This window comes from Microtus ochrogaster, unplaced genomic scaffold, assembly GCF_000317375.1.
Source record: "Microtus ochrogaster isolate Prairie Vole_2 unplaced genomic scaffold, MicOch1.0 UNK19, whole genome shotgun sequence".
In the NCBI taxonomy this organism is placed as follows: Eukaryota; Metazoa; Chordata; class Mammalia; order Rodentia; family Cricetidae; genus Microtus; species Microtus ochrogaster.
In genome coordinates this window covers 3,644,917-3,657,949 of record NW_004949117.1, presented here as the reverse complement: position 1 = coordinate 3,657,949, position 13,033 = coordinate 3,644,917, and the positions used below count along the sequence as shown (strand labels likewise).

Genomic DNA, 13,033 nt, shown 5'->3' with positions numbered 1-13,033 from the left:
GCTCTGTAGACCAGGCTGGTCTTGAACTCACAGAGATCCGCCTGCCTCTGCCTCCTGAGTGCTGGGATTAAAGGCGTGCGCCACCATCGCCCGGCCAGCTTCAAACTCTTGCTCTTCAAGTCTTAGTCTTGAAAGTATGAAAACTGTTAAAAACCAATTCATAACAACCTTTCAAGGCAAAGGAGAGAAATCAGAAGCTACATAAAGAACAAAGAAAATAGATGCCTAAGAGAAGGAAGTAGGTGTTGTTTATCCAACAACTAAACACCAAATAAAGCAATAATTAAAAAAAAAAGCAACATTTACATTATATGGTAAAACCTTGCCTGTTACAGAATGCTTCAACTCTGAGGTGAAGGATAGATGTATTAGTTTGTGACGGATCAGTCAATGACCAAGACATAAAGTTTAGCACAGGAATAATGCTGTGTCATGCTAAAGAGATGGCTGAAAAAGTTAGGATTTGGGGCTCTTCGGAAAACACTAATCAATTCCCAGCGCCCACAAGGTAGCTCACAACCACCTGTCACTTCAGTTCCACGAGATTTGACTCCCCCGTGGTGGAATACTACTTTAACTACATAAAGGTGTGTCGCATTTGTTTTTGCAGCGTTTGTGTAATTATGTAAAGGTTGTGTTGCTTTTGTTGGCGCTATATCTGTTTACTTATGTAAAGATGTGCTGCTGTTTCACCTTGTCTGCCTAAGGCACCTGATTGCTCTAATAAAAAGCTGAGCAGACACTAGGTAGTAGAGGGTTAGGCGAGACTGGCGGGCAGAGAGTGTAAGTAGGAGGAGTCTAGACTCGAGAGGAAAAGGAGGAGGAGAGAAAGGGAGAAAGGGGGGGACATACCTGGCGCCAGAAACCAGGCAGCTGTCAGCCAGTCAGACACAGAGCAGGACATACAGAGTAAAAGAAAGGTAAAAAGCCCCAAGGCAAAACATACATGAAGAGAAAAGACTAAAGTTAAAGAGCTAGTGGGACCAACATAAGACAAGGCCATGCATTCATAAACTAACCATAAATCTCCCCTGTTGACCTCTGTGGACAACAGGTATGCATGTGATGCACATACTGCAAACATACTTAAACATGATTAACTCATACATATAAAGTAACGTAAAGAAATAGAAAACAGAAAAGGAATAAAGTAGTACTACTGTGTGCAATTTATACTTCCCTAGCTGAACTAAACTAGAGGGACTCTCTATAAGGTCAGCGTTCCTTCCTACCACAGTAGAGTCAAGTAGTTTTGTGGAAGAAAAGTAAATCTACGTACTATCAAATTCAAATGGTCCATATCTTTTTGTAAAATGGGTCTCTCTGACGTATTCTTATTATTACTTCAATTCCAGCTTAAATTGTTGACAAGTGTCTTAGTGAGGATAACTATTGCTGGGATGAAACACTATAACCAAAGCAACTTGGGGAGGAAAGGGTTTCTTTGGCTTAGGCTTCCACATCACTGTTCATCATCGAAGGACATCAGGACAGGGACCAAAAAAAGGGAAGGACCAGAGGCAGGAGCTAATGCAGCAGGCCATGGAGGAGTGCTGCTTATCAGCTTGCTCTTATGGCGTATTCAATCTGTTTTTTTTTTCCTTTTTTCTTTTATAGCACCCAGGACCACCAGCCCAGGGATAACACCAGCCACAATGGGCTGGGCCCTCCCCATCAATCACTAAATAAGGAAATTCCCTATAGACTTGCTTCTAGCCCGATCTTATGGGTGCATCTTTACTCTAGCTTTTATCAAGTTGACACAAAACAGCACAATGTATATGCTTAGCATGGTTTTCTTGATGATTTTAAAAATTCATCTTATTTATTTAAAATCATGTGTATTATTAATGACAATACTCTCTCTCAGTGTGTGCATGCATGTATAGATATGTGAATGTCCATGTGTGCACAGAAGCTAAGGGGAACATCACACATCCTATTCTGTCTTTCTCTGCCTTATTTTTTTGAAATAGGGTCTTTCACTGAACCTGCACCTCAAGGCTGTTGGGTAGGATGGCCCTGTGGGTCCTCCTGTCTCTTCCAGCCTACCACAGCACACACTGGCACTAGATTTCGTGTGTACGGCCACATCCAACATTATTTTTAATAATTGATTGCAGAGGATCCAAACTCAGTTCTCTATGCTTGGACACCAAATGCTCTTCCCTGCCCTGCCATCTCCCATCCCTAAAACAATATTTTAAAACTTGATACTCTTTTATGACATTTTGAACCTGGGTCCTCTATAGTCTCTTCTGCCATTGAACTCCCGCTATAGCTGAGGATGATCTTGAACTCCTGATCCTCTTGCCTCTATCTCTAGTGCTAAGATCTCAGTCATGTACCATCATCAGTGGTTTCTGCAGTGCTAAGGATCAAATCCGGACCTACTGAATGCTAAACAGTAACTCTCGTGACTCAGCTATATGCCCAGCTCAGAATTTTTTTTTCTTAAAAAATAATGCTTTATTATTGCTTCTGAGGAGCATCTAATTGAAGTACAACAGTGATGGTGAGATTGTATGTGGTGAGCAGTGACTTGGTGTCTAGTTGCCACAGACAGAAGATGCCACCTTTTGAGAAGGGGAGTGGGGAGGAGAACTTGGGGGAAAGGGGTAGTTGAGATGGAGGAAGGACAGAGATGAGAGATATCTTGATTTAAGGGAGCCATTCTGGGATTAGCAAGAAACTTGTATCTAGAGAAATTCCCAGGAATCCACAAGGATGACCCCAGCTAGGAAGCTAAACAACAGAGGAGTGGGTGCCTGAACTGGCCTTGACCTGTAGTCAGACTGATGATTACCTTAAATATCACCATAGAACCTTCATCTAGCAACTGATGGAAGCAGAGACCCACATCGGAGCCCTGGACTGAGCTCTCAAAGTCCAGTTGAAGAGTGGGAAGAGTGAGAATATGAGCAAAGAGGTCAAGACCATGATGGGTTCACCCACTGAAACAGTCTACCTAAGCTAATGGGAACTCGCCAACTTCAGCCTGACAGGGAAGGAACAAGCATAGGACCAAACTAGTCCCTCTCAATATAGTTGACAGTTGCATGGCTGCGGCAGACTAAGGGGCCACTGGTAGTGGCACCAGGATTTATACCTACTGCTTGTACTGAATTTTTGAGAACCCATTCTCTTTGGATGGATACCTTGCTCAGCCTAGATATAGTAGAGAGGGTCTTGGACCTTATACAAAGCAATGTGCCTACCCTCTCTGAGGATTAGATGAGGGTGGAGTGGGAGGGTCTGTGGAGGGAATGGGAGGAGGGGAGGGAGTAGGAACTTGCATTGGTAGGTATAATGAAAAAAGATAGTTTGTTCTCTTTTTTAAAACTAAAACTAAAATAAAAAGTATGAATTAAAAAAAAGCATTCCTGTTTTACTCTCCATCAGTGGTTCTCACCCTTCCTGATGTTGCAACCCTTTAATACAAGTCCTCATGGTCTGTGGACCCCCAACCACACAATTATTTTTGCTGCTACTTCATCACTGCAATTTGGTACTATTGTGAACTGTAATGTAAATATCTGAGAAGCAAGGTGTCTGATATGTGACCCCCTCCCCCAAAGGGGTCACGATCAACAGGTTGAGAACCACTGCTCTACATCATTAATTACAGTTTAGAAAAGAGGAGGCTCGGCTGTTTTACCTTCCTTCTGCTCTTAGGCTCCTGAGAAGAGTCTTGATGAATCTATGCACTGTATCTACAGCAGGGTCACTGTGCGCCACATAGAACTTAATCAAGGAGGGAACAGGTCAGTGAGTGCTGCCTTGGCTCTTGATGACATTTGAATAGCTTAGGTTCCTGTCTCACCCATCTCTGCAGAGCGATCCTACTTTCTCCTGGAACACTGGGTGCTTCATTTTGTTTTACTTCTAGCAACCTCTGCCCTCTTTTCTTGTCTTTCTTAATCCCTTTTTATCCTTTTCAAAATAAGGACCAGGAGCCAGGGTGATTCATCTAATTCTCACGTTCTGTGAGTCATGCTGGGATTCCTAAGTGTCCTTCACCAGATGCTACAGCCTCAGCGGCCTCAGCAGCCTCAGCGGCCTCAGCGGCCTCAGCGGCCTCAGCTTCAGGCTAGAGGCCGAACTGATTGCTAAGAGTGAGATGCTCTTGAATCTTGAGAATTCTGCCGGTGAGATCTTAGTCTGCCATTCACTTGTTTTTAAAAATGAATGTTCTTTTAGACCTGTCCAGTTCAGACGTGCACAGAGCTGACTGCCTTCTGACTGTTCAGCCCTCGGGGAATTCGTTTTTTTAAGTACAAACCCCAACTTCCCTTCTTTTGTAAAACAATCTATTAGTTTCAAGGCAAAAGAGAAACAGATTTTTGATATGACCACATCTGTGTTACAGACTAAGTAGAACATTTATTAGAACATGGTTTGGGTTTACATAATTGGTGTAGGAGATCCCTTTCCTTTCAACACATAATAGCATTATCTGGATTTTTCTAATGACATTTTTTGGGGACATGTTAAGCCCTTTATTCTTAGACTCATAGTTTTAACCAGGGAGAGGTATCTAGTTTTATTTTGTTTTCCTCCCCTGATCATTGGAATACTAGAAGAATTTTTTCTTTGTCTTTTCAGGTGTCATTTACCCCAAGACTGAACCTCCTGAGGGTTTGATCCTCTCTGTGGGGCTACTTTGCATAAGAAACACTGCTGTGTCCCCAAGAAGGTTTAAAAGAAAATGGTCCCCAAAGGGAGTGGTACTATTAGGAAATGTGGCTTTGTTGGAGTGGGTGTGGCCTTGCTGGAGGAAGTGTGTCACTGTAGGGGTGGGCTTTGAGGTTTCCTATGCTCAAGCTACTCTCAATATCATAATCTACTTCCAACTGCCTGCATATCAACATGTAGCAGTTCCTTTCCAACACAATGTCTGCCTGCAATCACCATGATGATAATGGACTAAACCTCTGGATCTGAGTGATATATTTTCCTTTATAAGAGTTGCTGTAGTCATGGTGTCTTTTCACAGGAATAGAAACCTAAGATAGTACCTAAAAAGTAAAAGCTGTCCCCTTCCTGTTGTTCTGTCTGTCAGAGTCACCACCAAGATACGCCCAGGCTATAGCTATGCCTGACATTCTGCACGGTAAATAGAGTTTCTGGACATAGACCTCAACACCGAGTATCCTTTTCTAGACCTTACACTGATAGTGACCGGGAATCCGAGGAAGCTACAACTCTCCACGTAGCTGACTAAATAAGTATATTTGTAGTCTACTTTCATTAGACTTCCTCTGCAGCTATTGCAAGCTGGTTAATTGATCAGAATCATATTGAAAGCCATTGTCTCTCTTTATCATTTGTTTACCAGTCTTGATTAACAAATTAGCACTTACTAAAGTTACGGCTTGATTCATTGATTAATCTCTATCCTGTTTATTTTTTTTTATGTCTGTGAAACTCTTTAACTGCCCCGAGAAATTTAATAATCCAGAAATATGCAAAATTGCACCATAAAGTAGGTTCTGATGAGTTAGGATGATAAGACACTCATTCTAGGCAAGCTCTGAGTCTCATTGTTGACACAGTTTTAGATATTCCAGTTGAAGACAATAGGTTGTGCACTGGAAATTATCTTTGACTTTACAAAACACCCCTCTAAACAGATAGGAAAGAAAACTGAAGAAGTTGAGTGGTGAAATGAAATAAGCAAGAACCACTAAATACTAGATTCAAAACTACTTGGAAGATAAGCATTCACAAGGAGTATTGGAAAATACACAAGGTAGGAAAGTCTCAGATTTATAAGTATGTTTGAAATGGACATCACAGCCTGTGCAGAGACTCATAAAGATTCTCTATCAAGGTTGGTAAATGACATTCCATTGGCCAAATTTAGTTAAGTGTCTTTTTTTTTAATTTATACAAATGAAGTCTTGTTATAACCCAATAACACATACACATTTTCTTGGGTTGCTTTCTCATGGCAATGGCCGAGGTACAAGTCTAAAATACAATGTGTGCTATTTGACTCTGGAAATCTTTGCTGAGGCCTTATTTAAATTTAGGAATGGAATGTATCATTAATGATGAGCTAGACAGGTGGGAATGAAAAGAGAGATCAAATGAAGACATGAATGCTGTTGACTGCTCACCACACTTCCCACATCTCTTCTTAAACTGTAGATGAGTAGACATACAACCAGGACTAAAAGATTGAGCTGAAGAAGGAAAACACATCTTTTGATTTCAGACTATAAAGGCAAAAAGATACAAAAAAGTTTCACCCAAGATCACAAAGAATTTATAAAGTGTTATGTTTCTATGCTTAATGTTTCTGTGTTTGGTGGTAACGACTTTCTTACAATGTTGCCCCCTCTCTGTCTTGTAAATCATTTATTCCTTGTGTTGCTCAATGGCTGAACCTTAAATGGTCCATCATAGCATCAGATGCTTGGCTAATGCCACTTTCAATTCTGATTCAGAAAGAGCAAATAACCCAGAATTCATCACTACTTTCTTTAGTTCTTGTTTTGATTCCTTCATTGACTACTCAGCAGAATTCCTCTGGAGTATGCTCACTCATTATAAATCAATAGATCATATTTTCTGAAGCTTATTCCAGATACTTTGTACTGGAGAATCCTTTAGCATCTATTGACAGTATAATTTCGAAAATCAAGAACATATAATCATTAGGTAAACACACAAACACGTAACCAAGGTACATGGCTCAGGTTGAGAGTGTGGCTTAGTGGTGGAGATGCTTGTGGAGGACCCAGCTGTGATCTACAACACTATGCATCATGCCAATCAATCAATCAATCAATCAATCAATATCAATAAGTAAACAAATGCAGAAGAAATTTAATTTAAAAAATATGATGTGGTAAGAGTATTAGGATAGTTATAAAACAGATGAATGTCCATCTGTAACTAAACTATAATATTTGGTATCATTTCTTCTACTGGATAAAAATTAACCTCATCTTTAATGAACAAAAAAAATATATTAACCACTGCCCCCAAGGAGTTGTAAAATAGTACAGTCAATAAAACACAAACCCCAGAAGAACACTAAAAGAATACTTAGTAATCGTTTCTGCTCATTCGATGTTTCCAGTAATTTCTCTTATGAAGCAAAGCACAGTGGGCATAGATGTTCTTCCAATTCTCAGCAAAATATTAACAGAGGGCTTTTCAATTGTTTGTTGTTGTCTCTAAATAAGCTAGAAAAAGTATCTGAGGGGGATAATGGGTGCATTAACGTGACAGAGTCCAAACCACTTTCTGATGGCACTCACAAGAAGCCATGATACAATGGTTCAATCTGGCCTAGAGTAAAGCTGGCAGGAGACAGATAATCTGTGTTGATTCAGGTGGTCAGCATCCTCATCTGCTTCACTGAAGATGAATAAACACTTCAAGATAGTTTGGATTGAAATCAAACACTCACTGAACAAAGAATAAGCTGGGTCTAGTGGTACAGGCTTGTAATCACAGACACTTGATTGGCTGAGGCAGTGATAGATGAGGTTGTTAAAGGCAAAAGTAACTGAGCAATTCTTATCTTTTAGTGCATCAGCGGCACTGATTTATACTTTGTATAATTTGCATAGCAATATTTTAAATAAGTTCAAGTGTTTGATGACTTGCTGCTCTTTGTTCTTCATAAATAAATATCAATAAAGAACAATAAAAAGCAAATTCTCCTTTAAAATGTGACAAAACAAGACAAGTGGAGAACTTGTTGATGTTTTTGAAATGTTTGTAAATTGGTATTTGTGTTGTTGATTTAAATGTCTTGCAAGTCAAGAGCAAATGTTGATTACTTCTACTTTGTGTAGGTTCAGCACAAATATCTGTGCTTGTATATTAAATGAGAAGATATAACCTAAAATGTTAATGAAAACCCACTAAACATTGAATAATTCTAAGCAGGTATAATTTAATATCATCACATAACAACTGTCTATAAAAATCTCTTTCATTGAACCAAATTATTCTCAGAAAAGTTGAAACAAATAAACAAAAATATCTCCCACTCTTGGGTTAACTCACAGTGAGAATTGATGTTCTCCCCAAATCGGCAGAACTTTCCATGCAGTTGAAAAACAAAGATATCTGACCCTCAGGAGCCCTGATGATGGTGACTCTTAAATCTTTAAACACATGAGACCCAGTATGTATGTTACACAGGTTTATTTTTTCTATCCACAGCTTCTTGACTCTCCAGAAGAGCAATAAAGCAAACACTTGATATACTTTTGTTCCTTTCATTTGATGTTTCTGAAAAGGCTTTATGGCCAGTGACACTGTGCCAAATTGATGCTATATGCTGAATTCCAAGGCAATTCATCCTTGCAGGACGAGGTCAAGTGTTCACAAAATCTGGCTCTCTGATAGATGCTCATGACTTCCTCCACTCTTCAAACACACACAAAGGGGGCCTAATTAGCATGCCGGGTTATAGATCTTGTAATCACCATGATTCACAGGTTAAAATAAAATTACCAACACCCCACAATTGCTCCGCTGTTGAAAGAGCACAGCTGTAACCAACAGAAAGGAAGGGATAAAAGCAGTTACTGAAGAACGAAATGGATGGCTTAGAGATGTTTCTGGTGTTCATCTTCCAGTCTCCCACTCTTCAGTCATTGGCTCCTGGGTGTTCTTTTTACTGTTATGTGACAAGAGCAGTTGCATCTGCCTTTTGGAGCAGGCTACAAAAGGAGGCTCTGAGAACTGACTAACTCTCTGCTCTCACTGATAATACACTTGACCCATATCATTTCTGTACCCAGGGCAGGCAAAGATGCAAGTTTTATTATTTTTTATTTTGTCTCCTGGTAGGATAAGATGTTATTTACATTAATTTAATTGATAATAAATATAGAAATGAATAAAAATAAATGCAGACAAGTAATCTCCTCCTGTGTCTGGAAAATCCTGATGGTAAATTTTGGATCAACTAAACAGACATGCCTAAGTCGTTTGGATCAGATGAGGACTCTGACGAAAAGCAGTGAGCTCCCAGCCCCACAAAAAGTTCAGTGAGGATTTTACTGTGTAATTTGTTGTATAACTTCCAGAGGTTTAGGAATTCGTTCAACCAATTCTTATAATAGAAGAGACAGCATCTTATTGAAACAAAAGCTTTCTTCAGGCATGGGAAGACCACTTGCAGATGACTTGGCTGTTCATATTAAGCAACAACACAGCTAGAAACCCTGCAAGTTCTCTTCTCCAAGTCTGCTTCTCTGTACTCCGGCTCCACAGATAAACAGTGGTTTGAGACCACGTCTCAATGTGCAAAGGTTACTGGAATAACAAACACTGGTTAGCTGATTTGATCATTCCATCCTCACTCAGGTTTCCTACCATATGGATTCCCAGTCTCCCAAGAAAGGCTGAAACTGTCCATGGGCCAAATCAAGTGGTTCATCCAACTCCAACTGATATGCACTGTGTCCTCTCAATTAAAAAAAGCCTGCACTTCATAGACCATCGAGACAAAATATTCATTAACAAGGGGAAATGAACCTAACATTTCGTCCAAGTTTCATATACCAAACCCAAAAATTTAATCAGAATGAAGTGACTGTATAAAGCTTTGTAGATTTCCTGTTGTCTGATTGGCAGCTGCCTTGCAAATTGAATCAGAGTTAGTCTGTGAATTTCTTTATGGGAAAATTATTAAGCCATGAGACTGAATCGAATTTAGATATAAATTCTGTGTGTATTCAGTTGCACATTTAGATGAATTGATTTACTGTAAGAAAATAATTGAAACCAGGAATGAGTCGCAAAATTCAACATAAGTTACCAATTCCAGAATATCAAAAAAAAAAAAGAAAAGAAAAAAGAAAGAAAAAAGAGATAAATAAAAAACTCAACAATAAAACTTTGATATTTTCTTAATTAGATCCTACCTCAGATACTGTGGTGTTGCCATTTTGGAGAATAGCTTGGGTGTCAAGGGTCTCAAATTTCCCAACAGAATTTCACATTAAGAAACATTTATGTGGTGTGTATATAAATGATGTCATTTGAGAATACTAGGCTTGTCTAATCGAAGGTCTATGTATAGCTGCGATTTATTCATTACTAAATAATCCTTTAAACTAGAAATTCCCATGTTTCTAAGTCATGCTGTCTATAGAAAAGTGAGCTATTTGTGTGACTTATTGATGATAAATAGAAAAGAATGTATGAAAAAACAAACAACAGAAAAAAAATCCTGAGGACTTAAACCTCAGGTTTGCTATTTGAAGATAAGCAACCCATGGGCCAAAGGCATCAGGGCACATCAACAAAGACATTCTCCGTGGCTCAAAGATTAAGATGTTCCTTAAGTTATAATAAAGTATAGGCAACAAACAATAAGAAGAAATGAGTATATATAAAGGACCGTTATATTTTTTCGAGTTTCCACCTTTCTCATAGGCAAGCTGAGTTTGGGCTGGTATAGAATAGATTTTTTACATTCTAAAAAGAGCCTGGAAGTATTTAGGCAAACTCAGAGGAGCCACGGGCCACAGGGACCCTTCATTCATTCTGAATTCACCCTTCATTCTGAATTCACAGCACAAGAACCTAAAGTTTTTGTTCAAATGCAGAGTCATTCCACAGCTCAAGCTCCGCCAATATCACTCTTTGTCCCTTTCCTCAAGGCCAGACAAGGTTAGGAATTGTCATTTCCTTTATCTTACCTTAAGCTTTGGTACGACAACCCACAGAGAACTTAATAATCACCAGTTCCTGAAGCTAATAATAACGGATTTAAGATCTATAAAATCATAGCAGTATAAGCAAGCAACAAAAATCCATTTTTATTAAAATTATATCTTTTTACTAAGAGCCAGTGACATCTCACATATGGGATGGGAATATAAAATGAGACAGATGCTGATTTTAATTGTGCCTAATTAAAAATTGTACGTATGTGACTGTGAACCAAGCAAAGCATATTTGGCTTCAACTCTATTTTAGAAACAGGTAGGATGGAATCCAGCTTTTAAAGTATGAAGTCAAGTCATTCCAAAAGAGTTGTACCGAAATAAAACTGCTGAGATAGAACTTTCGAATGCATAATAAAATACTCTTAAGTTTATTTTTCTTGGGAAATAGTTGCATAATTCGAATCAGTGGTTTGGAGGAAGTATTTGTGAAGACCTTTGTCCCTAAAATATTTAGAAGCAAGGTGCATTTTCTATCTACATGGAAAGCTTGATCTGAGATGAAGTTGTTTCACTAGTAGGAGAAAGGGGGAGAAAGCAAAGGATAAAGATTAGAAAACATTCTGAGAATTATTAAATTTCTTCAGAATATCACGGGCATCAACATTGATACACTTTGGAGGAAGCAATAATGCTATCAACTCTTCTATCAAATATCAATCTCTTCCTTCACAACACATACTTCACAAGTATTTGCAAGAGTTTCAACCCGGTGATTTACCACAGCTGCATGCAATGTATTTTAGATGCCGGGAGCAGCATCATGCACAGGTAGTAGTTGTGTGGCTAAATATTTTCAATATCTATATAAAATTAGTTTAAACCACTTTCTTTCTGTGCCGATATCGCATCCGCCAACATGGTGAACGTTCCTAAGACCCGCCAGACATTCTGCAAGAAATGTGGCAAGCACCAACCCCACAAAGTGACCCAGTACAAGAAGGGCAAAGATTCTTTGTATGCCCAGGGAAAGCGGCGTTATGACAGGAAACAGAGTGGCTATGATGGGCAGACTAAGTCTATTTTTGGCAAAAAAAGCGAAAACTACAAAGAAGATTGTGCTGAGACTGGGATGTGTGGAGCCCCACTGCAGATCTAAGAGGATGCTGGCTATTAAGAGATGCAAGCATTTTGAACTGGGTGGTGATAAGAAGAGAAAGGGCCAGGTGATCCAGTTCTAAGCTGACCTTGTTATGAAGACAATAAAATCATGAGCTTTCACTCAAAAAAAAAATTGTTTAAACCGAAGTCATCTTGTTCCTTCCTAATTATGGCACCATTCATGTCAGGGTCGCTAGTTTCGATATTTGGCCTTGGTTTTGCCAAGGTACAAATTTTTCATTTCTCACCAGTACCCCATGGGTTCGGACTTTGGCATTTAGCATTGTAATTACTTTAAATACCCGCCAGGTGTTTGCTTCTTTCAGTCTTGGCAAATCACCCATTGGAAATACGAGCGGAGATGAGAAATAAAGACCCTGAAGGGAAGTTCACTTCCTCTACAACCATTTGCTTACGGGTAGCTTTCATGCCATTGCCCAAGAAGAGGGAAAACCTCCTGGACAAGTGAGTTGTCCAGGACAAGAAGGACGAGCAGTGTGAGAGTAATGAAGCCCTTCGATCTTCAGGTGTTCGTGATTCTTCAGTTCCACTAGGGTCTTTCCTTAAAACTCCATGGTAAAGGAAGAGCCGCCTTGTAATCAGATGCCAATAATTGTCTTTAGTCATGTCTTAGATAAAGGAAGAAATAGCCCAGGCTATGAATATGTGAAAGAACCAGCGGAGACACGGCCTGTCTGCGTGAGGAGAATCCTGGGAGTGCTGCCCGGACGACGCTAGTGGAAAGGAAATCCTGGTGTTGAGACAAACCCATAGGTCTACTGAAATAGAGGAGGTCTACAAAGGGGTTGCCTTGTCTTTCATTAACGTCACTAATGAAAGTACACTCTGAATAGGAAGCATTCAACAATGGTGGAGGATGACTTGTTCTGTGGATATCATCAAAACCCCTGAACAGCCACAGTTCCCGCACAAAGCCTTTATGAGCATACTGCCAGGAATGGAAGCTATAAACGGGCTCAGTGTTCAGACTACTTTCCTTTGAGGCTACTGTTTCTATTGGATTCCTAGCAATGACCTACACACAGCCTATCGCTTTAAGACATGAAGCCTGAATTCTGGAGAGAGGGGGATTTCACAGGCTCCCCAGTACTCTAATCCTGGAGGGTACTGGGATTGACCCTTAAGGAACATTGTGGGTATTTCAGATGAGGAACTGCCTTCCCTGCTTTTTACAGGAGCAAAGACTTACAGATCCCCCCTAAAGA

The 13,033-nt window shown here is 39.6% G+C and overlaps 1 pseudogene; it reads left to right on the top strand.

Moving 5' to 3' along the window:
• Positions 1-11,565: 11,565 nt before the first annotated feature.
• LOC101983583 lies at positions 11,566-11,926 on the top strand (annotated as a pseudogene).
• The last annotated feature ends 1,107 nt before the right edge of the window (positions 11,927-13,033 follow it).